The 25,964-nt window shown below is 38.7% G+C and overlaps 2 protein-coding genes across 29 annotated transcripts in view; one reads left to right on the plus strand and one right to left on the minus strand.

Moving 5' to 3' along the window:
• The window catches only part of CUNH11orf58 (chromosome unknown C11orf58 homolog), a 408,817-nt gene that overhangs the window by 249,455 nt on the left and 133,398 nt on the right, over positions 1–25,964 (minus strand). The window lies entirely within an intron of this gene.
• SOX6 (SRY-box transcription factor 6) overlaps positions 1–25,964 on the plus strand; it is a 672,513-nt gene that overhangs the window by 149,613 nt on the left and 496,936 nt on the right. The gene's annotated exons all lie outside the window — the stretch shown is intronic.

A 25,964-nucleotide genomic window follows, 5' to 3' on the forward strand; every position in this document is an offset into this window, starting at 1 on the left:
GATTCCAAATGATGACTCTTGTCATTATGTCATACTGTCAACACAGTCCACAGAATATGGGACGCAGTCCCTTAATTTGCAGGAATTTCTTTATGGTGAGCCAGTTGATATTTCTGTGTCTATCTCATACCCTGTGCAGCATAGATCTTATATGATTTCTTCCCTATTCCCATTTCAGAGAAAATAAAAAGCCTCCACATCGAATTTGAAGTTACTTTTATTACATTGCTGCTTAAATCACCAGACATGATCTTTGCATTACCTAGAACTTCTAGTCCAGAGAATTCTTAACCTTTTTTTTGTGTCAGACCCCTTTGACAGTCTGGACTGTCATGACTCCCCATGGACCCTTTCTTAGAAAAATATTTTTAAATAATTGAAGGAAATGCTAACTTTCAGGTAGAGGTTAGTAAATATAATTATGTAAATTTTTTTCCTATCAAAGTTCATGTATCCCCTGGAATCTCTCCATGGACCCCTAAGGGTTTAAGAACTGCCATTCTAGTGCAAACTCCTGCTGCCTGGGCATCTTAGCCCTTATAAGAGTACCCTAAAATGGCCAATGTTGGGTTTATTTGCCTTCTCTGGAAAGGATACTCCTTCCAGTAGAATGTGGTCTGACTGATTGGCAAAGATAAGATCTGAACAGAAAACTGTTTATTGGAATACTCAAGTTTTGAATTTTGTTTGAAGAGTTTGTTTGAAATGGAAAGAACATAAAAAGTATTGAATCTCAAATACCTAAGCCAATTTCTAGATGTGAAGAGGTATAGTGTAGGATTGCTCCCACAGATCTCCCATCTAGGTTTACTGTAATAAAAGTAGAAGCAAGGGGAAGATAGGTGGCATGGTGGATAGGGTCCCAGTCCTGAAGTCAGGAGGACCTGAGTTCAAATCTGACCTCAGAAACTTGACACTTACTAGCTATGTGACTCTGGGTATGTCACTTAACTCTGATTGCCTCATTCCCTCCCCCCCCAAAAAAAGTAGAAGCAAAGAAAGAACATAGTCTTGTTCCCATGATTTATGTATAATTCTTTTTGATCACCCCAGGGTCCTCCTGAGAGTCCTATTCTGCATAGATGTACAGCCATTCCAAAAAAAGAATTTGTATTATAAAATGTCATAGGGTACATTGTCTGTGTGACATACTTTAAGGCAAAAATTATCAATAGTTAGCATTTATGTAGTGTTTATAAAGCACTTTATAAGTATTATTCTATCCTTACAATGTACCTGGGAGGCAGGTACTCTTATTATTCCCATCTTACAGATGAGGAAGCTGAGGCTGAGGGAGATTCCGTGATTTTCCCAGGGTGACACAAATCTGAGACCAGATTTGAATTCAGGACTTCCTGACTTAGCTCTTACCCTATTGAGATTTGGGGTATACAGATATGTGCACAGACACCACGAGAATCATCGTATATGGTCAATATTGTATGACAGTTTTATGGACACAAAGCCCACAGATACACCTTGTGCGCGCATCTCTAGGAGAGACTGTCACAATTGGTTAAGATGCATACTGTCCATTATGATGAGTTATTCCATTGTTCCATTCCATTGTATGATGAGTTGGACAAGTGAGACCCTGAGGCCTTAGTGGTAGTAGAAGTAGTGGTTGGCAGTCCTGTTATTATAACCTGTAACTCCTAGGAGTAGAGGCTTCTGTAGACACATAGCCATCTGGTAAAAAGAGAGAGGAATGATGGCAGGAGGTGGGTGACAGGAAGAGGCAAAGGATGAGTGAATGGCATGGACTCCATGGTGTTGGATACACACATATCCAGGGAAGCTGTCTTTGGAAGTGTGGAGTGGGACACCCAGGGCCATCATCTGCTGTGAGATTCCTATCCTGGTAGACCCATCGAGAAGGTGAAGATGCATTCCATGCTAGATGGGACTCTTCTATCCAAATGCTACAATGTCCAAATGCAGTACTTTCTTGGAAAATAATAGTGATACCAAGCTGGTTCATAATTCAGTTAAATTCTGTATGATCTCGTCAGAAGTCCTGATGTTTTTCAGCTTTTTTAGACGAATGAAACTCTGTCCTACTTTCTGACAGAAATTCTATGGTTTTTCTTTTCCACAAACACCCACATTTTTACATCCACTTTTCCCTCCTAATCCTATTGTCATCTGTCAACAAACAGTACCTGCCTTCCCAGGATGAACAAGTTTGCTCTAAATCTTTGAATTTGCTGTATATCTCTTGGGCACCTAGGAATCCAGTGCCTATGACTTCATGGAAAGTTCTAATGCCAGGTGTTAAAACCTTTGCACAGTGGATTTGCTCATGGATCTATGCAGTATTGCTCATAGATGAAAACAAGGTAATGAGATGCACAGATGGGTAAGTGTGCATTTGGTTACCTCACTGACATTTGCATGTGGGATGGATAAGCTTGCATTTGGGTTAGCTTCCCAAGTGTGCTCGACTTAGACACTTTGGGCCAGGAGATGTCTGAGCTACTTAGATTGATGGGAAGGCAGTAATAATCTTGGAAACTGTTGATGTTTTCTTCATTTCCTATATTATACAGAACTGGCATAGGGAGATCATCCTTGCTGCCAACATATTAATAATAGGCCATAGCTAATGTTAATTATCTATTCATTCAGCTTATAAAATGTTCCTAAGTACTTAAAATTCCTGGACTGCAGGTATAGCAAATGAGGCAGTAATTGGTAACTTTCACATTTAACCTTACTACTATTTTCTATTTAAGTTCTACTTGGAGGATCATGAGGCCTGCTTACAGAAGGCAAAGGATTGGTGGCTACCTAGTTTATATGCTGCTGATGTCATTTCCGTGGCCTAAATCTTTGATGCTGCTGCTCTAGGGAGAAGAAGCAGGTGTTGTGTGTGCTGAGATTATTGAAAACCTCTCTGAAAAGCTTGTGTATGTGTATGTATATACGTATATAGTACAAGATTAGGTAGTTAGTCCACAACTCACAGATGAGGTGCTAAAAGTTTGCAAGTCAGTTATTTGGAATTTGGAGCATTATCTTTTTCTACCAAAAAAAAAAATGTCGAAAATGGTGGTTAGGCTTTGAGAATAACCTACTGTAGTTCAGCTGTGTTATATATTAAACGGACTTTCATGGGCTATCGTGAGAACACAACTACCATTTACAATGTTCCTGTGGGAAAACGAATTCTGAGTTTTCACCTGGGGAACCGAGAAATCCTCTCTTCTGATGCAGCTCCGACAATGGAGGTGATAAAGGTGGAGATAGAGAACTAGGCCCCGGGGGAGGAAGACCTGAGTTCACATATAGCTTCACAAAGTTCTATCTGGGTGACCCTGGGCAAATCACTTAGCCTCTGCCTGCCTCAGTTTCACCATCTGTAAAATGGGGATAAAATGAGATATCTGCAAAGTCCTTTGCAAACCTTAAAGAGCTACACAAACACTAGTTGTGTAGTTTCCTGCACAAACACTAAATAGTAAATTCTGAGCTCTCTCCAGGGCTTCAAGTAAATTTCACATCCTCAATGTCTCAAGGGAAGGAGCAGGGATATTCATGTACATATACACATATATGCTTACATGAAAATAGACATGTGTATGTGTGTGTGTGTGTATACTTCCTGAAGCAAAATTATTTCTGTGAGATTAACAGCAAGCCAAAACAACCACCAAACCGATCACTATAGCCCAGCGGTCGTGGTTATTCATCAGATGAAACACGATATCCAGACATATGTAGACATATGATGCACAGACCATAAGCCTCAATGAGCTTGGAAGGGAAAATATCATTTAAAAGAGGAAAGGCAGGTGGGCAGATGGTCTTCCAATTGCAGTTTCTTCATGTCTTCAATAGAAGAAGGAAGCAATTACTGATGAGAGTCAGTCAAAACCAACAAACGCAGAAATGTATTTGATATGTCTAGCACAACTCTCAAGCTGAAAAGCACCTCGGTCATTATTTGTGACTCTCAGAACAAACACAGATAGAGATTGAGTTCTTAACTATTGAAAATTCTCCTTCATGGTGTGCACATCCAGGAAGATGTATATTCTTCCCAGCTATTTGCCCAGATTACTGGAGAGAGAACAGAATGACAGAATTTTCCATTCTGGGTGTAACACTTTTATGCCCAGAAGTGACCCAAATAGCTTTGTTGATTGAAGTTTCTAGTTGGCTATGAATGAGGATGAACAGGGTCTTGAGGTTCCAACATGGCTGACTGAAAAGAAACAAAAAGATCAGAAATAGCCCACCTAGTTGTTAAATAGTGAAATAGCATCTGAGCAAATTGGCAACTGCTGTTTGGACTTGGTTGGCCATGGCACTCAAGTTTGGAATGGTTGAACTCAGATTCCCTAAAGGCCTCTCATACTGTGATTCCCCTAGAGACCCTTTCCACTTCCAGCAAATGTTGCTCTCCATTCTCCTAAGCATGAGCAAATCTAAACTGATTGGCCAAGCACAATTCACAGGTTTGAGTGGGGAAAAGACCAGTTTCTAAAGGTGACTCTGTGTACTACAGACTAGAGAAAAGAGTCCAGTTAACCAAGGATTCCCACTCTGTCCTTGGTAAACTGTAGCACTGGTTAGAGTAATCGAGTTTCTGGTGATTATGCCAGAATCATTTAAAAATATGTCCTGCACATATTTTTATTTAATGTAAGATATTAGACACAATTAGAATGCTGTCTAGGTTAGGAAACAGAGATGATAGTAACTATGCCCCGAATACTTAGTCTGTCATTCTAGAGCTATTTCCCAATATGCCATCCTTTTGAGACATCTTAGGAATGGAAAAGTCCCTTTGTCACGTGGATAGTCTTTTTAAACATTGCACAGTTTTCACTAAAACGTTTCAGTTTGAGTTCTGATTTGCTCATTGGAAAAGTGAATTTTTTCTGTTGCTAAGGGAAAAAAAAAACATAGCAAGGGCTGGGAGTGGGTTTAAAATGGCTCCAAAGCTTTTGGCCGTTGGCTGTTAGAAAACAACGGTTTGATGAGTTACGGGCAAATGAGTCAGAAAGAATTTAGTTTCCCCTAGAACACATATAGACTGAAAGTAGAGGGGGAAAAGTGCCTGGCAACATAAACTTTATATTTTTCTGAATCCAGAGTGTTTGAAAAAGTTTGGCAAACTGAAAAGTTAGCTGACTTCATGCCTTCCAAGGGAAAAATAAGACTTTGTTATCTTAGTAATATAGTTGGGTACCTGACAAGTAGGGCTTTCCAGTATGTACATTGCACTGGTTGGGAGCCAGCTGTGAACCCAACTCATAAGTGCCCTATCAAAGACCCTCCAATATGCTGGGGGCCCTGGCGTAGAATAGGACCATGAATTTCTGCACAGTGACCAGGCTGCTTATCATGACTTGAATGGCTCTGTTCTGGTCACCATTCTTTTGGATTGACCCCCAAATTGTTTAGATTTGAAACAGGATGCTTTTTGGGGGCTCCTCCATCTCTCCTCCTCTGTACCCTCCACACTCCAAAAAGGAAGAAAAAAATGCAGATTAACTCACACCACAGAAGGCCCCAGTGCTAGGATTAAATGTTTGTGTTTTACCTTGCCTTTCCCTCTGCTTGGCAAACCTGAAGAGCTGTCAGGATCACAGACATTTCCTGCGGCATCTTCTAGAGACTCCTATTTGTAAGAACCTGAATTTCTGGAATGTGAGGAGGAAGATGTATCCAACCCTATTAATGGGATTAACTTTTCTTTTCTTCATCTTAAACCACTGCTTGATTCATAGAATCCTAACCTTCTAGTGGGATCATAAAAAAAACAACAACAAAAAAACCTCTGATATGTTCCACCCTGTCTTTAACTTGGAAAGTCTCTTATAGGTGGCTCTGTCTTCCACTTTTTTTTTTAGGGCAATTGGGGTTAAGTAACTTGCCCAAGGTCACACGGCTAGGGTTTTTTTTTTTTTTTCTGTTAAGTGTCTGAGGGCAGATCCGAACTCAGGTCCTCCTGACTCCAGGGCCGGCGCTCTACTCACTGCACCACCTAGCTGCCCCTATCTCCCACTTTTTAAGCACTCCAAACCAGCCTTTCTTGTGCAGGGGTGGGGAGCACCCCCCATTTGAGCCTTGCCTCTCTCAATTACTTAGTATTCCTTTTGTATTTACTTATCTGTGTACACAAGAATATAATCTTCTTGAGGGCAGAAATGGTTTCATTTGAGTGTTTTTGTCTTTGTATTTTTAGCATCTAGCAGTGCCTAGCATATAGTAGATACCTATTAAATGCTTCCTGAATTGGGTTGAATTGACTTAAAATCCTATAAGTGATATAGCCCAAGAGATACCAGGTTATTTTGTGAATCAGAAAAACTGAAAAACCAAAACCACAAAAAAACCAAATCCCAAAACATTGTCTGGGCTGAGGTGGCTGATGGCTGTTTAGTTTACTCAATTCCATCAATTTATATTATCTGATTTCCATTAGAGAAAGTATTTGTTTGTTTTGGAGGGAGGAGGAGGTGAAATTGTCACCTTCACTTATAAAGAACTAAAATTATGCTTCAGGATATAAAGCCAGGGCTTGCCTCAGTGAGACCATTAGGAAGGTAAGTTCTATGCCTAATGATGTTCCTGATGGTGAATTATTCTCTGAGCTGTTAGCCCTTTGCCACAGTCCCAGCAACACTAAGTTTGGGTGCAGGAAAGAAATGGCCATCGAAAGGAACCTATGAAATCTATATAACCTCAAGGCAAAGAAAAAGATGCCTGCAATTGTAAATCAGTTGTGGCACATTTTTACTAATATGGATTGAGACTGTTTGTCCAAATGATTTATTCCTCTCAAGAAAATAAAAAACAAAACAAAAACCCAGACCAAAATAGCAAGAGAGGGCAAAAAAGCAGACACTCTATTGAAAACACTAAAGACTTGAAACAGGCTCCTTTTTAAAGAAAAAAAAATAGACATAAGTAGAATTACATCTTATGCTACATTACTGGCCAGGATGTGATGTTCTAGTGGGATAGAGGAGCCCAAACATGAATGAAGAGTGGAATTTTCCTTTCGTTTTCCACAATAACTATGTTTGTTGAAGAGAAAAAGGAGGAAAAAATGACCGTCATGCCTGGTTTTGAAGGAAAACTTGTTTATGTGCATCAGACATTGGAGAAATTGTTTGAGAACATTTTGACCATGCAAAAAAATGTGGCCACTGAAATTCTTAGGCCACATCTTAGGCAAGATGTGGGGCTATCGGCTACCTAAGTCTATGTACCATTCTATATGAATGAGTCTCTGTGAAGATAGTTTACCAAGCCCTCCCCTCTCTCTTTCTAAGGCTTCTGAAAAAAAAAAAAAGTATTTTTATTAAGGAGAGTTTATACAGGGTGCTTTAGCTTGAATCCTAGACAGATTTTCCAAGTCATTCACACACACACACACACACAAAGAAGCTGAATTAATTAAAAATTCATCCATTCATTCATTCCACCAATGTTTGTTAAACATCTATTATATATAAAGCAATGTATTCGACTCTAAGAATATAAAGTGAAATAATATAGTCACTGTCCTCAAGGAGATTGTCGTCTGGTAGGAGAAATAAGGCAGGCACACAACTATGATACAAGGAAGAATTTATAAAATGCCATAAGAGAGGCACAAAGTGTTAGGGGAGTCAGAGATGAGAAAGATCATATTCCCTTGGGGAGAAGAGGTTGTGTGATCCGGGAGAACTCTTGAAGGAAATGGCATTTGATCTGGGGCTTGAAGACTAGGTGGGAATTTGAAAAGTATCCATTGCCATTTGTCTGGAACATGGGATTTGTGTAGGAGAGAAGTGGAAAAAAAAAAAGGTAGTTGAGGGACATAGCATGGCATTTCTCTGTCATTCTTGTCTCATTGCCTGTGTTAATAGTTCTCCAATTCTTCAGTAAAACGATTTTCTTTTTTAAACTGGGCAGACTGAGAGTACCCTTAAAAATCAGTGGTTAAGTAACAATGAATATGCCATGGAGTTCACATAAGGTTTTTTTTAGCATCTACAATTCACAGAGGATGTGCCTTGAGTGCTAGACTGAGGAATTTAGACTAAGGCAGGCAATGGGGTGGTGACATGATTTTCCCTCCATTCCTAGATGGATGCTAATTTTTAGCTCCATGAGGCTTGCATTGCCTAGGAGAAATCCTAAAGAGCTTTGTACCTATTTTATCAAAAAGTTCAACTAGGGAAATACTCCTTCCTAGTATTCTGTTTCCTTCCTCCCTAGTTTCCTGTTTCATTCCTTCCTTTGTTCCTTCATTCCTTCCTTCTTCCTCTGTAAAAAGAAACCTAGTCGTCCTTTCTTTGTCTGGAGTTCTGTCGATTTGGGCACCCAAACCCCTTTAGTCTTTGAGGGATTATGACTAAGATTTATTGCCTGGGCAGATATCAATTGGATCTAGAGGGTGAGTTCTTAACCATTTTTGTCAAGGATCTCTTTGTCAGTATGGTGAAACCTTCTGATCCATTCTCTAAATGCTTTTACATGCGTAAAACAAAATACATAGGGTTTCAAAGAAAACAAATTATATTGGAAGATACTTATCAAAATAACTAAAATCAAAACAAAACAAGTTCACAGACCCCAGTTTAGAATCTCTGGTTTCAATGGTTATCTTTCTGAAAAACTGTACTCTTGACATCAAGCCCCTTTGAATCTTTATTTATTGTAGGGCCATCAATGAGAAACCCAAAGGTTTAACCCTAAATCTGGTACTGGCTCAGGCAGTTTCCACAACACTGAGTGTAAACAAACCACTGCATCTATACGTCTGTAAGTGGAGATAGGTTTGTCTAATTTGTTTGTAATCACTGTGTGATCCTGCTCCAGAGGAGAGTTTCAAAGTGGTCAGATGTGCCAGATCCAAGCCTCATTGAACTCAAGGTCAGGACACTCAAAGCAATTCCAACAATGAGATTCCAGAATATTGTGGAAGGTAAAGGTGTATTTACGTGATATTCACCCAGCTGTTCTGCACCTAGGAAGATTTGAGGTAGCATGGCATAGAACTTTGAACTGATTGTCAGAACACCTGGCTTTTAGTCTGGACTTTACCACTTACTAGTTATAAGGTCTTAGGCAAATCACAGCTTGTCTGAGATCAATTTCCTCATCTGTTAAATGAGGATAATAATATTTGCACTCATAGGTCTGGTGTGGATAAGAATCCTTTATGCACCATAAAGATATATGCTATTATGATGAAATATAATAATAATAATGTTCATTTAAAAATAATATGGTCACTGAAAGCCATATCATTTAGGGCCATTAAAGAAGACCTGTTAACATCCTTCAGAGCTTCTGGATTATTCTGTGCTCTTTTGAATGTTGTAAATGACTGTGTATGAATGTGATGTGATTTCTGTCCTTTGTCACTTTACCATATAAAATGAATATTGTTTATGAACAAGCATATTAAACCCTTTATGGACAGACTCATATACATATAGGATGTCCCAGAAGTCTTAGTGTAGTTTTCTGTTATTAAAAGTTTCATACTACACTAAGACTTTTAAGACACTTTGCTTATAAATAAACCAAATACATACATTTAATTCAATATGTATTTTAGTAAGTGCCTACTTTGTATTGGTCACCATGCTACACACGAGATAAAAATGAGACAGTTCTTGCTTCTTAAGGGACTTATATTATGCTGGAGGGAAACAACTGGAGAAATTAAGTCCAAATTATACATGCAACTTCTCTGGCTATATATACAAAAAAAATAAATACAAAGTGACTTTCAGGGTGAAGGAGAGGGGAGAATATTGCCCACTGGGGGAATCAGGAAAGACTGGATATGGGAGGAGGCACTTGACTTTGGAAGTCATGTAACTCCAAATAAATTAGGATGTAGGATTTGGTCTTTTGCAAATGTATATAGGTGTGTGTACATGTAAACTGTAATACTGTATGGATAGCAAGATGTTCAGTTACATTCAGAAAAGACGAGAGCTAAATATTCCTTTACTTTTCTGAGTGAGGGAAGATTTCATATAGTATGTATGCACTTGGGCTTATGGTACCACCTACTTCCCCACAGGCTTTGATGTGGATTACAAACTTTAAGTGGAGTAAAACAAGACAAGGGAGTCTTCACTTATCAGGTGAAATTTTCCCATGGCTAATATCCCTACTTCATGGTGTCCCAAGGGAAGAATTCCTTTGAATCTTTTTCTTTGGTGCTGTCCCCATTTACAGGGTGTGCTGAGAAGCCAAAGATCGAACCCTGCCCAGGTTTCTTCAGGCTCTGAGTTCATTCTTGGGTCAGCTATTGACACACGAAGAGACTGTCGACAAGGCCCACCTCTATACCACAATTTAGACATCTGTCAGATTGGCAGAGTGAGGATGTCCAAGACCCAATGTGCTCTCTTTCCCAAACTAAAATGGGAAGGACACATTTTTCTATTCTTGTTTCCTTTTGTTTTCTTTATTAGAATGCACTGAAGGGTAATATTAAGCGTTTGTAAATACTGTTTAGATGGAATGATCATATATCAAGATAAGTGATTCCATCCAATTGAACAAATACTCAGTAAGCTTCCAATTTGTGCAAGGAACTATGCTAATTACAAGGGTAATAAAACAGAAAGGAAAGCAATTCATGCTCTCAAGGAGCTTATACTCTATACAAATAAATAAATATGAGATCATTTGAAGAGAGAAAAAAAGGTAAAATTTGGGGGAAGATCACAAAAGATTTCACCCAGGTGGTGCTTCCTGAACTGATCCTTGAAGGAAGCTCAGAATTCTAGGACTTACTAGTGGGGAGGCAGTACATTGGAGGCCCAAGTGAAGGCCTACAAGATGGAGATGGCATTTTGAGTTCTGGTGCAGCTTTGTGGAGGGCTTTAAAAGCCAGTCTAAAGATTTTGCATTTTATCCTAGAGGCAATAGGGAGACACGTCAGTTTTTTTGATCAAGGGAGTGGTGTGATTAGACCTGTGTTTTAGGAAGATGATTTTGGCAGTTGTGTAGAGGACAAATTGGAAAATGGGAAACTCAAAACTGGGAGACCAGTCTGGATGCATGCTCAGCCAGCCCTCAGTCACCTGTCAAACAGGCTTATTCCAGCAAGCTCAAACCGCCCCAGAGACTCCCCTACCCTAATGGATACAAGGAAGATTCTGGGAATTTCAGTTCCTTCTCATATCAAGACTTGAATAAGCTCTGTTGTTGTTGTTGAGTCATTAAAATTGTGGCCAACTCTTCACAACCCAATTTGAGGTTTTCTTGACAAAGATGCTGGAGTGATTTGCCATTTCCTTCTCCACTTTATTTTACAGCTAAGGAAACTGAGGTAAACAGGGTTAAGTGACTTGTCTGGGGTCACATAGTTAAAAAGTATCTGAGGTCAAATTTGAACTCAGAGAACTGCTCTAGGCCCAGTGCACCATCTACTGCACCACCCAACTGTTTGCTTTTTAGGGTACTTTGATACTTGTGTAAGATCAGTGGTTTCTTTAGTATAGATCCTTTGTCTACTGACATCACCCTCTGTCCCTCTAATCTTCGAAGCTGCTGGGGCCTAATTACTTGGTGGCCAGCCTCCTGGCAGCAGGTCTTCTGTACTTAATCAAGTTGGGTGATCAATATGAAGCCCTTCACTGGGGCCATAATCAAAGATTTTTCAGTTTGATAGGACCTGCCAGCCAGAGCTTATTCTCTGCTGGCATAGCTTTTGGGAACTGATAATAATAGGCAGTACTTGCACAGCCCTTTAAAATTTATAAACCATTTTTCATGCATTATCTCATTTGATTCTCACAACAATCCTGGAAGATAGGTGCTATTTTATAGATAATAAAATTGAATCTGAGAGAGGTTAAGTGACTTGCCCAGAGGCACCCAGCTAAGCAGAGTATGAGGGAAGATTTGAATTTCAGTCTTGCTGATCCTAAGTTTAGCACTCTGTCAAACCCACCAACTAGCTGTCCATTAAAACTAGAAGATGATAGGAAGAGGCATTAAAGAACACTTTCAGTGGGAGTGGTTTTCTAGATTTAGAGCTTGAAGGATGGTAAGAGGTCTTTTAGGTGTCAAAAGCAAATAGAAACCAGGACCACTAAAAGGATTCCTGTGGGTGGCATATTGACTTAGAAAGCCACACATCGATGTCATCTATATTATATTGTATTTTCATTAATTTTGTTAATTATTTTCTATTACATTTTAATCTGATTAGGACAGAACTCCAGAGTGTTGTGGGATGGGTGTGGTCCAAAGGCCAGGTTTCTGACACCTCTGATTTAGCCCAACTCACTCATTTTTAAGAAAAGAAACAAATGAAGGTCTGAGGGGTTAAGCAGCTTCCTCAACCTCACACACATCGTGTGTCCCAAAAGTCTTAGTGGAATTTTGAACATTAACTACTTTTAATATTTATAGCTTAAAATTTCACTAAGACTTGTGGGATACCCTGTATAACACACCACAGAGATGGGCTTCAAACCCACACTACCTGAGTCTAGATCTAACACCCTTTCTGCTGTACCTTGCTGTAGGTTTAAGAAAACTACCAGTGCTTTTATATTACTTGATAGATCAGTTGGTTAGAGTGCCATGGTTATAATTCTCACTGTCCTTTAGCTGATCAGCTTCCCTTTGTCCATTCCTCAGAGCCTGTGGCCCTGCCCCAGGGAAGCCATATCTTAAATGCATATTGCTGACCAGACCAACTCTGTCAAGAGTTGCCTTTCCTCTGGGGCTTCACAGAGAGACAACATGGCAGATGGATGAAGAGTTGCCTTAACAGAAGAGAAGACATGTAGTCAAGACCAGTCACTGATATATACATACTTTCTTTGAATTTGTGACTTTAGGCCAGTTATTTTAACCACTTAATACTCTAGGTAACTAAGACTTGATGTTTTAGGATAGTCTTCATGTGCAATGGTGGAGGGAATGTTCTCGTTGCACAAGATGTTCCTTGTATGGATGAAGTGATGGAGGTTTATCTCTTCCTTTTCCAGCTTTCCCCCTTGCCCCTGCGTTCGCCTTATCACCTCCTATTCAGTATGAAAGTAAGATAAAGTCGATAGCTTGTATACCAGGTTACCAGCAAGCTTGAAGCCTTGCTGGGCTTTTCTTAGACTCCTAGAGTGTCAGATCTTGAAGGGATCTTAGAGATAATTTAATCCAAGCCTCCAATTTTACAAGTAGAGAATAAGAGTCCCAGAGAGCTGAAGGGACTTGCCCAAAGTTGCCCAGAGAGTAAATGACAGCCAGAAGTAGAACCCAGGGCTTTTAATTTCAAATCCATTTCTCTCTACTCTACAACAATACATGTAGCACTTTAAACTGGGAGTTTGGTGTATAGCTAATTTAATTCCAAACATTTGTCACTCGGGAGGAGACTGTGGATGATGTGAGATGGGGCATCACTTCTCTTTTTGATTCCAGTATGCGGGAGACTAATAAGTGAAAAAAACATTGGGAGGAGCCCTGACAGGCAATTCTAATACCCCTAACAAAGGAGGACAGAGATACATGATTCATTCATTCAATACACATTAATTACCTTCAGTGTGCCAAGCAACATGCTAGGTACCTGGGAGATGTAAAACTTATGTTAGACATAATTTGGCAATTACATGATAAATGCACTAAAAACGTACAAAGCAAAATAATGTATAAGTCCTAAGAGGGGAGGGTCATTACAGATCCAAGGGATCAGGTAGCATTTCTTGGAGATGGTACCTTTTGAGTTTGGGGTTGGACTTGCAAGGATGAGTAGGAATCCAGCAGTCAAAGATGTGAGAGGGAGAACATTTCAGACAGAGGGCATAATGGAAGCCAGGGCTCTGAGTCAGGGAAGCATAGGACATGTTTGAAGTAGGGCTAGAGAGAGCAGTTTGTCACACTCATGTTAGTTATGTATGTCAAAAGGATAATATGAATAAATCTATACATGGAGGGTGGCGCTGGGCTGGACAGAGTTCAGACTTTCCTTGGTGGATGGGAGGGAGCACTGAAGATTTTTCAATAGATGGAAAATCTTATCATATCTATGAATAAGAAAAATCATTTAGGCAGCAGTGTTAAAGGTGGATTGGAGGGAAAGAAAACAGAAGATGGAGGAGGAGGTTGTTGTCTTTGTAGATGATAAGAATATTTTAATTTTGAGGAAGAAGAAAGAGGTAAAATAAAGCATTTTTGTTGTCAACCTATTTTTAATGTGTATTGGATAGTTTAGGGAGCACAAGGAAAGTCCCTGATCAGAACTGTGGCTACTCTGCATTTAATGGAGCCCCTGGGAGGAAGCAAATGAAGACTCACTGACAAATTAATAGTGCTTTGTAAGTGTACTTTATCTGTTTCACCCAAATGTGCTGGCTATTTGAACAGTCACCTCTGCCTTCTGTTTGATCCCAAATTTCATCACGACTTTGACTATTGTGTTTTTTTAGAGTGCATCTAGAATAGATGTAATATCCAACCCATGAGAAACAATGTGGTTCAATGGAAAAGGTACAGGAATTGGAGTCAGAGGACCTATGTTTGAATCCCAATTCTGACACTTACTCCCTGTGGGACTTTAAGCAGATTCCTACCTTCTCTGGGCTTCTGCTTCCTCATGTGCAAAATGAGTATATGATCTCTGAGATCTTTTTCTGCAGTTGCATTGCTTTCTAATAATGGTCTTTTAGTATTAGGTTTAAGTTTGGAGTATGGTGTGAGCCTATTATGGGTAATATATTTTATATAGTTAACATTTATATCTCATATATACACATTATATATATATACACACACATAAATAGTTTGAAATGATAGAAAGTTTGGGAAAGAAAAAAAATAAACCTGAGAGCTTTGGAGAAATGAAATTTGGCACTGCCTTACATGCTTCTGAAAAAAAGTTCATTTTCTTCCAGCTGCATACAGTAAAACCCAGCCATAAAACTTTCCTAGGAAAATTATAAACTGCCTTTTTTATTAGCATCTTAGTTGTCTATATTTTGGCACTTAAAATATAATAAATGAGAAATGTATCTGTTAAAAAAGATGCCACAATGCTATGTCATGTGATGTGACATGATGACTTTGTTAACTGATTAATTTTGCTAAACAACCCATCGGTGTTTCTAAAGTATTCAGTTGTCCAAAACATGAAACTTTCACTAATTTAATCCAATCCAAATCCATCAACTTTTATTAAGTGCCTGATTTGTGTGAGGCACAGTATTCCCAGCTGGCGAATACAATGACAAAACCAACAAACCAAGCAAACTATTATTCTACCCTCAAAGAACTTACTTTCTATTGGAGAGACAGAACATGCTCACAGGGAGGTATGTACAGGAAAATTTGAGGACAAGGGAGAGCTGTCTAATTCTAAGAGGGATAGAAAGAACTAGTATTAAAAGGTGGCACCTGCATTGAGTGAAGGAAATCAGAGATTTTTAGAAAGTGAACTGTAATGTACAGATTCTTTTGGTCACATGACATAGTTTTTCCTTCACATTCCTTTTTAAGGTTCTGGACATGCTAAACATACTGATTGAAGGTTTCTTGCATCAGCTTGTTGACGAGAAGATGAGTTGGGGACATCTTCTACATTTGTCATCTACATTTTAAGGATCGATTCCTGCTGCAATTTTCATTTCTAAGGGGTGGATAGACTGTGAAATATTCACTTTTTTTCCTCCTGGAGAAATATTTCAATGATTACCATCATCATATTGAAAAAAATTGTAGTTTCTGATAGTTAACTTTACTTGACTTGGTCACTTTCAAATGATACCTGGCATGACATACTTCACAGGTTGAAAAGTTTTGTAACCAAGTCATAACTGCAGTGAAAATTGTCAGAGAAACAACTAATTAATCTCTGCTCCTTTACAGCTGTGTAATGCAATGCATAACTAAAAGTCCTGTTAAATTAATTAATGATTTCAATTATGAACTTTTCTCCAAAATGTTATGATTCGTATCAGGCTGATAATGCAGTGACCTGAGAGTGTGAAATCTGTGTTATGTAGAGAGTCGCCAGTTAATTGATTCACAAATTATTTAAAGTTTGCTGCCCCCAAGGGAGGGCTCCATTTCGTGACAGTCATTTCTTAAAGTGTTCAAACTCTCTTTTCACCTTGTGAACATCTTCAGTTTATAGGCAAGAGAATGTGCTGGAATCTTTGTGAGACTATGGTTATAATACTGAGGTTTAAGCATCTGAACCTCCTTAAGTCTGTCTACGAACATTAAATTTTGTATCAGGGAGAAAAAATGGTCAATGAGCAAACCCATTCATTTTTTTGTTTCTTCAATTTTTTCTCCCATTATTGTTTCCTTTGAAGAATACAAATAGTTTTCTGGTCTTTTCTCCTGTGATTGAAATTTGGTCTTACAGGAAGGATTGCTTATGGATAGAGACAATGTTGGGACCTCTTGGCTTCTGTTCCTCCAGTATATGCTAAGGGAACTGGAACAGATGGCTTCTAAATCCATGATCCTATGACTTATATGTATTTAATACATGTTTTCCTAATGGAACGGATGAATCACAATCTTTAACATTGGAGGGAATACAGTGATATCACAAATCTATTAGAATGTAAAAAAGGGAACAGGTTAAATAAAATGTGATTATAATGGATTGGGAAATGTATTAATAAGTATAATCTGAGGGGCAGTGTGATGGATTGGTAATGAGTTGGCCTTAGAGTCAGGAAAACGAAAGTTCAATCCCTGCCTCTGACACATCCTGGTTCTGTGACCCTGGGCAAAATCACTTAACCTCTCCGTACCTCAGGCAACTCTCTAACTCCATAAATTACAGAGGAGTTGCCTGTCAGCATTGGTATAAGGAGTTTCTGCCCTAGGAGTCCCCTAATACCAACCCCCCCCCCCAAACAAAACAAACAAAAAAAACCAGGTCTGAGTCCCACCCCCTAAAAATTAGTAAGTTGCTATTCTAAACGCTGGAGGAGAGAAAACATTTCTAATTCATGTTTTTGATAATAAATTGTTGAGCCCATTATAGTTTATTCAAGTGTTGCACATAATTTCATCTGGTTTGAATATTTTAGCCTATAACTTGTACAAGTAACAGTGTAGGGCTGTATAAGGGAGGGGAGGAGAAGCAGTTTTCAGCCAGTATAAATATTTTATAATGTGTTTATTAAAGTTTTATTAATGTCATTCAATCGAGCTTGAGTTAACTTTAGTGTTGAATGATTTGACCATCAGTGAGAGTGGCCATACTCTGTGTGAGTGAGGACTAAGGTTGCACATGAATACCCACACTGAGAAAAGACTTAGAAGACTGAGAAAAGGAATACGTGTAGCTCACTCAGGTTGTGGGAACTTGGGTGTTGTGGATTGTAGCATTTGGTGACGACTTCAAATCAGATATTTTTGGTTGATTGATTGTACTGAGCCTATTGCTTTTCAGGGTTAAAATGGAGAGAGGATCAGCTAAATTGCACCCCCAAACTTGTAAGCAGGGTAAACTTCCCAACATTTATTTAAAGTGAGAAACTGTTTCTTTTTAGAAATTATTTGGTTTCTCAGCTTCCAGTTTGGGAGAGCCACTTAAGAAGTTTACATGATTCCTCAATTTCTTCCTCTGTAAAATGATGGTTTCTAGGGTTTCTTCTAGTCTTGGAATCCTGCAGAATTAAGCCTAAGCCCTTTGCTTACAATATCAGTTGACTTGATGATACTTTCTATGTCTTTTTCCTCCTCATTTTCCCAAAGAACATTGCCTCCCCCTCTCCTCCTCCCAAAGAGAAGGAAAATGGCAAGGCAGACTATTATTAAAAATAAGTTCATCTTTGTCCAACTTGCTGCAGGGCAAAAAGAAGCTGCCTTGAAAGGGAAGTAAATTTATACTAATTTTTGCATTGTAGAAAATGGTACCATTTCAAATACTGACTGACTGCTTCTGTATTCTGAAATTAAGGAGCCTATAATCTCAGCACCATTAACAAGTGCTGTCATTCAGATACACAGTGTCTGGCTGATTTAAATAAAATGAAATGAAGATAGTTGTTTCTGGTCCCTTGGCTTCACTCATCGCCATAAACATATGCTCTGCGTCCCCCTTCTTTCCATCTTATTTATGACTTTAATTTGTTGTGTGGGCTGCGCTAGAAATTAAATTTAATACAATTCTCCAAGGGACCCTGTCATATAATAACATGGTAATTTCTGTGTATCCTTTTGAAAAATGAGGAAATTAATTCTTCCTGACATGTTCTAATTATTCCAGTGTGAACGGCAAATCCGTTTTTCCCAGCCCCTGAAGTGTTATAGGCAAATGGCTGCTGTTCAAAGCCGAGGTGCTAATGCTGACCAGCAGTGCGTTTAATTTGAAACATGAGCAGACACCTTTCAACACACCTTTGTAATATTGGAGTACTTTACGGAAATTAATTCACTACTTATTTGGCAGCTTAGCCTGGGGGTTATGTTTTTTTATTCATCAATACTATAGTCATGTTAGCACAGTGTTTCCTATTTCCTCTGATGCTTTGGTTTCCATGTTGCAAAATAGGAAACTTAACATGTATATGGTATAGGTAGTGAGGGTTGGAGTCAGAGGGAAGCCAAAACCCTTGGAAGTACCACTTGTGGGCCAGATGATAGGTGATATTTAGGGGGGTGGGGGACAGAGAGAAAGAGAGAGAGAGAGAGCGAGAGCGAGCGAGCGAGAGAGAGAGAGAGAGAGAGAGAGAGAGAGAGAGAGAGAGAGAGAGGTGCAGTCAGGTCTTGACTGTTAACTTAATTATAGACTATAGTTAGCAGCTTTAACTGAAATTACATAGTGGAGGAATTATTGGGATAGTCTCACTGTGAACGGATGACTATGCTCTCTGATGCCCTGATGTAAATTTCAGTTGTGAAAACTCAATCAACTTTCTGAAAGCAGAATGCTACTATGCTATGGGAAATCAGTTTGTGGAGTTAGTAGAATTGGAATTGTAAGTTTTAAGCTCCACCAGGGAATGGGCAGTTGGTAGAGAACAAGCATGGTAAAGTTGGGTAGAATGCTGGGTTTGGAATTATGAGACCTTGTCTCAAATGCCACTTTTGTCACTCACTAGCTGGTGATCTTGGGCAAGTGGTTTCATTTCTCAGAACCAGTAAAATGGAGATAACAATACTTGTGCTGCCTACCTCATGGACTTGTCATCAGAAAGCATTTTCCAAAGTATAAAGTGCTATATACGTGTGTATTTTCATGGCCTAGCAGGTCACAAGATCAAAGAAAGGACATTGGCAAGAGGGACCATCTCCAGAGGAGGGTGACCAATATGATGATGAGAGGAACTGAAACCATGCCATATAACAATTGACTAAAGAAACTGAGGATGAGAAGATTTATGTGAACCATGGTAGAGGGGTCAGACTGATTCTTCTTGATTCTAAGAAACAAGAACTAGGAGCAATAGATGGAAATGACTGAGTCAGATTAGACTCAATACAAGGAAACATTTCTGGCTAATTAATTAGGGCTGTCCACAGTGGAATGATTTTGGGAGGCAGTGAGTTCCTTGTTACTGAGGTTTTCAAGGAGAGGCTGTATGATTATTTTCTGAGATTGTTGAAAGGGATTATTATGCCATACAAGTCAGACTAGATGCTCTCTGAGCTCCCTTCCAACTCAGAGATTCCTGAGTTATGTGAATTTAAGGTGTTGATGGGCACAGTGCCTGGGTGATTTTGATGTCTGGCATGGACTTCCTAAAGTGACCAACGTTGTGGGCTGTGCTAGAAATTAGTAATAGTCCTAGAAGATGCTATTAATTGATAGGGTAAGAAACTTGATAAAGGCCCCTTTAAGTTTCTGATTTGCTTATTTCGGCAGGTTCAATACTCTCATATGAGAATATTTCATGTTTGAAGAGTCTTGCATGTAGTAGTTTCTCAATAAATACTTGTTGAATTCATAAATAGAAAAACCTTGGCATCATCCAGAAGCAGAGTCCAAGGGCTGCAAGGACCTCTCTATCCTAAGATTGCCACAGAGGAATAAGAACTTCTTGCTATTTGTTCACAGAATTTCAGATTTAGAAGCTCCAGAGAAAATCTAAATCAAATTATACTTGAACAGGAATCCCTTTTACAATATCCCTGAAAAGTGATCATCTGTCCTCTACTTGAGGACTTCTAAAGATGGGGACCTCACTATCTCCTAATACAATTGATGCCATTTTGGGAAAGCTCTGATTGTCAGGGAGGTTACTTTTTAAAATTATAACCTTTCTTTTATAAGTGGATAGTGACTATATTCCCTAAATCAAATCAATCAGTTGGGTTAACCTTAATCTTTATTTCACTAATAAATACAGTTGGCTAATAAGGATAGTTATTAGTTGATCAAAAGGAAAATAAACAGATGAGGTCCTTCTTAAAGTTGAGAAGAGACAAATTAAAAAAACCCTTTAGAACATAAGAAGCATAATTCGATTTAAGGGAAGAGGAAGGAGGCTATAATAAAGACTTGCTGTTCTCTTTTTGTATTTATTTTAAATGCCAGTTTTAAAATCTAGTTTGATGATGCTATGCTTCAGCAATGCCAAAGATGTAACTTAGATGTACAGTTAAGGCTGACACTAGGAGGGAGTGGGTGGGGTCAAATAATCAGTTTGCTGAACAGCATTAATATGAGCCATATTTGTTCTGCCAACTATTCAGCTGCTAGAGATTTACTTTCACTATCCATCAGTCTGGTACTTGCCTACTCTCAGCTTCAGCCCATAGAGAGGTAGGGACTTAACACTGCCTTCCCTTCCCTTGTGTCAGGATCTTTTGGGTGGAACAAAGTAACCAGAAATTTTTGACATTTTCTCTTGGCCCTTCCGAGAGTAAGAGGTATAGGATAAAGCAATGGTTCTATATGGCTGTATGATAACTCTCATCAAGTAGATCCCTCTCACAGGTCTTCTCATGAGATGATGGCAGCTAGGGAAATTCTTTCCTTGGCAGTCCCTCTGATATTGCTCTCTTCTGAACCCTTTAGGCAAGATTTCTGGTGGTAAGGTGAGAATAGAGGTACTTTGAAGCACAATGTCTTTAGGTTGTAAAGGGATAAAGAAATTTTTAAAAATTATTTTATTTAAATATTTCACAATTACATATCAGTATTATTAAACATCATTTAAACATTTTTTGAGTTCCAAATTCTCTCCCTCCTTTTTGCCTCACTCCCCTCTTTGAGAAGACAAATAATCTGATGTAGATTATATATGTAAAGTCATGCAAAACATATATAACTATGTTGCTAAAAAACACAAGATAAAACAATAAAAATAAAGAAAGGAAAAAAGTATGCTTCATTCTGTGTTCAGGGTTTATCAGTTCTCTCTCTGGAGATGAATAGAATCTTTCATCATGGATCCTTTGGAATTCTCTTAGATCATTGTCTTACCCAAGTCTTATATGGTTGATCAACCTTAAACTATTTTTGTTACTGTATACAATATTCTTCTGGTTCTGTTCACTTCACTTTGCATAAGTTAATATAAATCTTTCAGGTTTTTCTTAAACCATCTTGACCATCATTTCTTATTGCACCACAGGATTACATCACAATCATATACCACAACTTCTTCAGCCTTTCCCCAATTGATGAGAACCTCTTAATTTCCAATTCTTTGCCATCACAAAAAGAGCTACTATAATTATTTTTCTGTAAACAGACCCTTTTCCTTTTCTTTTGATTTCTTTGGGATCTACAGACTAGTAGTAGTATTGATGAGTCCAAGCAAATACACAGTTTTATAGCTGAGTGGGTGTAGTTCCAAATTGTTCACCAGAATGGTTGGACTAGTTCACAACTCTACCAAGAGTAAAATAGTGTCCCAATTTTCCCACATCTACTCTAGCATTTGTCATTTTCCTTTCCTGTCATTTTAGCCAATCTAATAGATATGAGGTGGTGGCTCAGAGTTGTTTTAATTTGCACTTATTAAATCAGTAGTGATTTAGAGGATTTTTTAAATTTTTCAAATGCTTTATTAACTTCTTATTTACATCATTCATTTCTGCCAGATTTTGAGTTACAAATTTTCTCCCCGATTTTCCCCTACCCACTGCCCCAAAATAGTATTCCCACAGGATATCCCCTCCTCCAATCTGCTCTCTCCCATATTTTATCCCATACCCCTTTAGACTTTTTCAGTGGATCTCTATGCCCCAGTGCCTGTATATCTTATTTCCCCATTACATGTAAAATAGTATTAATAATATATTTGAATGTTTGATTTTAAACTTTGAATTCCAGATTCATTCCCTTCCTCCCTTGTCACCCACCCTTACTGTGAAGATAGGCAGTTCAGTATAGGTTGTACATGTGTGGCTAATGCAAAACAATAACATAGTAGATATATTGTAAAAGACTGACTATATTTCCCTCCCTCCTATCCCACCTCCCACTTGTTCTATTCTCTACTTTGATCCCATCCCTTTTCAAAAGTGGGTGCTTCCAACTTCCTTCCCCCCCAGCCTGCCCTTCCATCATCCCTCCTCTTATCCCCTTCCCCCCTACTCTCCTGGAGGGTGAGATAACCCTTTTTAGTGTGTATTTCCATTCCCTCCTCAAGCCAAATTCAATGGGAATAAGATTGACCCATTCCCTTTTGCCTTCCTATTTTTCCCCTCCATTGTAACCATTTTTCCTTGCCTCTTCTATATGAGATAGTTTATCCATTCTGTCTCTCCCCATCTCCTCTCATTATATTCCTCTCTCACCTCTTAATTTCACCTTTTAAATCATCCCTTCCTGTTAAATTGGTCCTGTGCCCTCTTTCTATGTATACCTGTAAACATATATACACACATTCACATATGTATTCATATGACCATATACCCTCATATATAGACATATAATATATATATATATATTTCTATTCCCTTCAACTACTGAGAAAAGTTTCATCAGTTACAATTATTGTTTTTCCATGTAGGAATGTTAATAGTTCAACTTTGATAAGTTCCTTATGATTTCTTTTCCCTGTTTACCTTCTCATGCTTCTCTTTCTTCTTGTATCTGAATGTCAAATTTTCTATTCAAACTCTGGTTTTTTTTAGTAAGAATGCTTGTAAGTCCTCTATTCCACAGAATGACCATATTTTCCCCTGAAGCATGATACTCAGTTTTGCTGGGTAGGTGATTCTTGGTTTTAATCCCAGCTCCTTTGACCTCTGGAATATCATATTCCAAGCCCTTCAATCCCTCAGTGTAGAAGCTGCCAGATCTTGGGTTATCCTGATTGTGTTTCCACAATATTCAAATTGTTTCTTTCTGGCTGCTTCTAATATTCTTTCCTTAATCTGGGAATTCCAGAACCTGGCTATAATATTCCTAGGAGTTTTCTTTTTGGGATCTTTTTCAGGAGGTGATTGGTAGATTCTTTCAACCTCTATTTTGCCCTCTGGTTCTAAAACATCAGGGAAGTTTTCTTTGAGAACTTCCTGGAGGATGATTTCTAGGTTCTTACTTTGATCATGGCTTTCAGGTAGGCCAATAATTTTTAAATTATGTCTCCTGGATCTATTTTCCAGGTCAGTGGTTTTTCCCATGAGATATTTTACCTTGCCTTCTATTCTTTCATTTGTTTGGATCTGTTTAACAGCATCTTAATTTCTCATAAAGTCATTAGCTTCCATTTGCTCCACTCTAATTCTGAAGCCATGATTCTCCTCATTGAGCTTTTGAGATTCTTTTTCCATCTGGCAAATTGGACTTTTTAAGGCATTCTTCTCCTCATTGGCTTTTTGAGCCTCTTTTGCCATTTGAGTTAGTCTATTTTTTAAAGGTGTGATTTTCCTCAGTCAGGCTGTTGACTCTCATTTCGTAATTTTCTTGCATTGTTCTCATTTCTCTTCCCAATTTTTCCTCCACTTCTCTTATCTGCTTCTTAAGGTCCTCTATGGCCTGTAACCAGCTTGTATTTTCCTTTGAAGCTTTTGGTGCGGGAGTTCTGACTTCACTGTCTTCCTCCTGTTCCATGCTTTGCTCCTTTTTGTCCCCAAAATAGGAGTCTAACATTGGAATCTTCTGTCTGCTTTGTTTCCTTTGCCTGGTCATGTCATCCCTCAGTCATTTGACCCCTGGGCTTTTTGCCACAGTAGAACTCTGCCACCAGACAGGGGAGCTTTCATCCCAAATGCTGGGATTTTCTCAGCTGTCAGAGGTATTAGATGGGTGCCCTCTCTGAGGTCTCCACATGCTCTGCCAAGCTGCACACAGCCCAGGACCTCCACCCTAGGCTGCAATCCAGATCCAAGCAGGTTAAAACAAGAGCGGTTACCCCTCAGACTCGTGCTTGGTCCCCCCTACACTCTGCAGGCCAGGAGCTGAAGCTGCCACATGGTGCTGGCTGGCTGTCCTGGCGTCTCAGGGGCTTCTCACCCCAGGGCAAAAGCCACGCACTCCCACTTGCTGGGTCTCAAAGACCAGACTGCACTGACCTCTCACTTTGTCCTTCGCATCTATGCGTTGTTAAATCTGGAAACAGCCACAGCTGCTGCTGATCTGGAGTCCCTCTGGCTGGAGGCTAGTCAGGCCCACCCTGGGCCTAAAGCCTTGGTGGGGCTGAGCTCGGCTCCCATAGCACTGGACTGGCCAATTCCTGCCAGCCTTCTGGGCTGTCCTCAGTGGGAGGTTAGCTTCTCTGTATCATTTTGTGGGTTCTGCAGCTCCAAAGTTTGTTTAGAGTCCCCTTTTTACATAGATTGGGGAAGGTGGAAGCTGGAGCAGCGGGGAGGTTCTGCTTCTACTCCCAGAAGATTTTTTTGCTTGTTATTATTGATAGCTTTGATTTCTTCTTCTGGAAACTTTCTATTTGTATCCTTTGACCACTTATTAACTGCAGAATGAGTTTTACTTTTATAAATTTAGCCCAGGTCCCTATATATCTGAGAAATGAGACCTTTATCAGAGAAACTTCTTGTAATTCACCCCCCCCCCATTTCATGTTTTTCTTCTAGTTTTGATTACATTTGTTTTGTTTGTGTAAGTTTTAAAAAATTTCATGTAATTAAAACTTTTATTTCTCTTAATCCTCTCTATCTCTTGTTTGGTCATAAACTCTTCCCTTATCCATAGCTTTGACAGGTATATTTTTCCATGCTCCCCTAATTTATTAATGATATTATCCTTTATGTCTAAATAATGTATCCACATTTACTTTATCTTTGTATATGGTGTGAGATACTGGTCAATGCCTACTTTCTACCAAAATGATTTTCAGTTTTCCCAGCAATTTTTATTGAAAGGTGAGTTCTTACCCAGAAAGTGGGGATCTTTGAGTTTATCAAACACTAGATTACTACAGTCATTTACTGCTGTGTATTATGTACCTAATCTATTCCAGTAACCACTCTGTTTCTTAGCCAGTACAAGATTGTTTTGATGATTGCTGCTTTGCAATAGTTTGAAATCTGAAACCACTAAGCTACCTTCCTTACCTTTTTCTCTGGTCCTAGGAATTTTTTTCTCAGGGAGTTCATTGATGGCTTATTCGATTTCTTTTTCTAAAATATGGTTATTTAAGTATTCTATTTGCTCTTATGTTAATCTAGGAAATTTGTATATTTATAAATATTTATCCAATTCACTTAGATTGTCAGTTTTTACTGGCACGTAATTGGGTAAAATAATTCCTAATAATTGCTTTAATTTCATCTTCATTGGTGGTGTATTCACCCTCTTCATTTTTGATACTAGTAATTTGAGGTTTTTTCTTTCTTAATCAAATTAACCAATGGTTTAATTGTTTTAGTTTTTTTCAGAAAAACCTCCTCCCAGTTTTATTTATTAGTTCATTGGTTTTCTTATTTTCAATTTTATTAATCTCTCCTTTGATTTTTATTATTTCCATTTTGGTGTTTAATTAGGAATTTTCAATTTGTTCTTTTTCAAGTCTTTTTTTTTAAAGTTGCATGCCCAATTCATTGCTCTGCTCGCTCTCTCTCTCTCTCTCTCTCTCTCTCTCTCTCTCTCTCTCTCTCTC

This window comes from Petaurus breviceps, unplaced genomic scaffold, assembly GCF_028583685.1.
Source record: "Petaurus breviceps papuanus isolate PSGF00001 unplaced genomic scaffold, PetGlider_PUasm1.0 188, whole genome shotgun sequence".
NCBI lineage: Eukaryota > Metazoa > Chordata > Mammalia > Diprotodontia > Petauridae > Petaurus > Petaurus breviceps.